This window comes from Abrus precatorius, unplaced genomic scaffold (assembly GCF_003935025.1).
Source record: "Abrus precatorius isolate BTA unplaced genomic scaffold, Abrus_2018 Scaffold11, whole genome shotgun sequence".
Taxonomy (NCBI): domain Eukaryota; kingdom Viridiplantae; phylum Streptophyta; class Magnoliopsida; order Fabales; family Fabaceae; genus Abrus; species Abrus precatorius.
Window position 1 is genome coordinate 23,683,268 of NW_020874303.1, and position 3,609 is coordinate 23,686,876.

Below are 3,609 nucleotides of genomic sequence, written 5' to 3' on the forward strand. Positions count from 1 at the left end.
TATTGATCATTTAATTACAATTCATAATATAAAGACTTGCATTTCGTGCCGTTATCTGCTTTATTATATGATATTACCTATCACTTTCTTATAAGTCGGATGTGTGATTTACATTGTTCATTATCACAAAATCTCTTATAATAGAAGATTAACTCAATTCGCGTATGTAATTACGTGGTCAGCGGCAGCTTATTTAATCAGGCATTTAATTTTCTACCTTGTTTTCAGGATTGGAGACTTCATTTAGTTGTAAAATCAAATGGAAATTATTAATATTATTTAGATATAGATATTTTTAACGATTGATATATTGTGTGATCTTCCTTCACTTTCTGTATTGTTTTTCGTAGGGTACATGTATAACTGCATTATCTTGTATCCTACATTATAATTTTAGCAAAATGATTTTAATTTTTAAATATATTTTTCTTTTATAAATTAATTATAATCAACTAATTTCATAATTTTTAGATAGAACTACGTGACTTTGGATTCCCCATTGCCACCTGGGGATTAGTAGGAGCGGGAACCGAATCCGTCAAGTCAAAATAATTTTTAAAATAACCCAAATAATATTTCCAATAAATAATATTTCTTCTATAAAATAAAAATAACTATTGGCTATTCAGATCATGTCTGGCGTGTTTCTTACATACATACTATCATTTTAGGCTTTGTTTGTTTTTCACTTGTTTTCCCTCAATACATATCACTAAAATGGCATAGCGAATTTGAGGTCATACATATATTGTGTCTACGGTTCACACATCCCGAGGATGTTCTTTCAAACGGCACTGTTCTTATGTACCCTCGACATTCTTTTCAATCATTTTAGCCAGTTCTTACCTTATTCTTTTGACTTGTTTCTTACTCCATTCTCTATAACGGTTAAGTCTGAGATTAGATTGACCGATGTCATACTCTTGTGCTTTCTTAGGGTTGAGGTTTACCTGATCTTTGAATGTTTTAAGCTTTTTTTAGGTTTTTTTTAATTACTTTGGACTTTTTTCTGGCTCGTAACCCATTGGTTTGATCGGTTGTTTTTTAGTGTTTTTTGCGGTACGTGCGCGATGGCCCGCTTCACTTGGTTGCTTTTTGGAGTCAGCTTTGTTGATTGTGCGATTTGTTTTTTTTGTTTCTTTTTGTGTTCTATCCTTTTTCGACTTGTTCAATCTCTAATCTTATTTTCTGTCACTTTGCACATGTTGCCTCTATTTTATATCCTGTCTTTTCCAGAGCCCCTATATTCATCGATTACAATCGTGTACTGTCTCGCCCTTGCTAATCTCATTGTAACTAGACCTGCATTCCTATTGATTGCCTTTTTTGGGATTATTAAGCTCAAAAGAAAACTCCTTTCCAATCATTCCCATAATAGAGATTCAAGATGCACTATTGATATAAAAGGAAATCAACAATTCCTCAGTTCTCGTAATGAGTTTTTGGGTGTGTTGTTTATCTCTATATTTTTATTGCATAGAGCGAAGCGGTGACTTTTTTTAATTATTTTGTTGGAGGTTGATAAGGTTTGGTATGCTCCTTATACATACCCATAAACTTTGGAATTGTATCATTAATCTAAGCATTTATCCACATTTTGAGTGGGGACCTTATACCACAGTCTGAAGTTACCTAGAGTGAAACTTAGAGGCGGGCATATATTAAGTGGATAACATGCTTGGGGGTTGTATTTCTTGGAACTTGCACAGTACCTATTTGGGCATATCGTGATAGCACTTTTATGCTAAACGGAATGTTGTGTAACCACTTTGATTTGTTTTTCCTGCTCGATGTCTCCGCCATCTAAGTAGATGAGAGACTCCTACTGTTGTGGAGGTGTCGATGACCACATCAAGTGGAGATTTCGTGAAGTCTATGACTTCACTCAATCTTAGTGACTAAGTGATTAGTTCCATTAGGAATCTTTAGCACCATAGCACTTTTTTTTTTCTGGCCCCCAATTTGTGGAGTTTTACGTAAAGGTTGTTAGATCTTTAAGGTGAATCTACGACCTTTAGCCGATCTCTGTGAAAATATACGGAGCAAATCAGTGATCGGACACTTGAATCACTCACTTTAGCAAAAGCGGGGTATTATTTCCTTATTTTCTCTTTTTTAGAATCATGTGGATTTATTAAGATTGACCTTGTCGTTAAGTTTTAAAATAAGATAGCAGAAGAATTTTTTTTTTTTTTTTTAAATTTTTTTTTTTTATTTCTCATTTTGTTCCTTTTTTATAAACCAGATAACATTTTGTGAAAGGAAATGATCATTAGTGAGCATATATAAAGCATAGGACTAGTGATTAGGTATCACCAATGATCTTTCAATTCAATACTATTTATGCTAATTACCATCATCATCAATCCTATATATCTCATTGGCACTATATTCAATATCCTTTCTGTTTGAAATTTATTCATATGCGACTTTTGCCATCCTCAGTGTAAACTATCATCACATTGAACAGCTTAGTAGTCTTTGTAAGATAGATTTGAGAACAAATCAGAGGTTAATTTTTGAGGAAATAAGGTTTAACGATTTGTTGACTGACTAAGCATAGAATTATGGCACCATTCTACATACTATTCTTATTGCTGAAGCTATTGTCAGGAATGAACGCATTTTTCCGCGGTCAGCTTATTCAGTAAGCATTTTTTAGGATTTAATTCATTTACTTATGTGAGCTTAGTGATAGAAAATAGAACACAATTACATGCCGAGATCTGGTTTAAAAAAGGGGATATTAGAATTCATAGAATTGTCATTGATTAATATAGGTCACTAGAAAACCTGGTGAGGTGCTAATAAGGCAATACTATAGAAGTACTCCCCCCCCTCTCCCCCCCAAGTCTTCTTTTTTTTTTGTTTTTTTTTTCCTTACTGCGATCAATTAAAAATGTCATTTGGTCGCTACAAGTAAATATTCTCGTTGTGGGAAATCCTCTAATGTATGATGCAAGGTTTTTCTCTTTGCGTAATGTTTGGTGGAGTGGGTTTGTTTTGATTTATGTTGGGATAATTCTTATGTGGATGTTTATTCTGTTTAGCAATTGCTAGATAATATAATATTTATATGGTTATAAGAAGCTCTTACGTGGTTAATATGGATGACATTACCACTTAAAGACATTGGCAGATAAGTCGGGATTGAAGTGGTCACTACATTATGGTGTATGGTCGCAGAGATGCATGATGTTTCATAGGGCGATATGGCTGTTGACCCTCCAAAGGCAAGTCTAGAATTTGCTCAAATTCCTCTAAGGTCGGAGCCAACTGAAAATCTTGAAAAGTGAAGCACCTCAACGGGGAATCATAATACTGGGCTAGAGCTGTTATGGCATCTTCTTGCACATTCACTTCCATCAATCTCAAAATATTTCCATACCTCCTCACTAAAGTGAGTTGTTGGACCGTCTTCAGCTTCTTCCCTAATTCTCTCAAACTAGTAGTGTCAACCTTTTTAACTTTTAGATGCAATTTTCTTCTCAACTCTACTGATCTCATCTCACTGCTACTTGATCCCACATTAATTTCCATTTCCTCGAATACTCAAACAACTTTGTGATTCTCAACCTATAAATAAAAAGAAAATAATGAGAAATTATT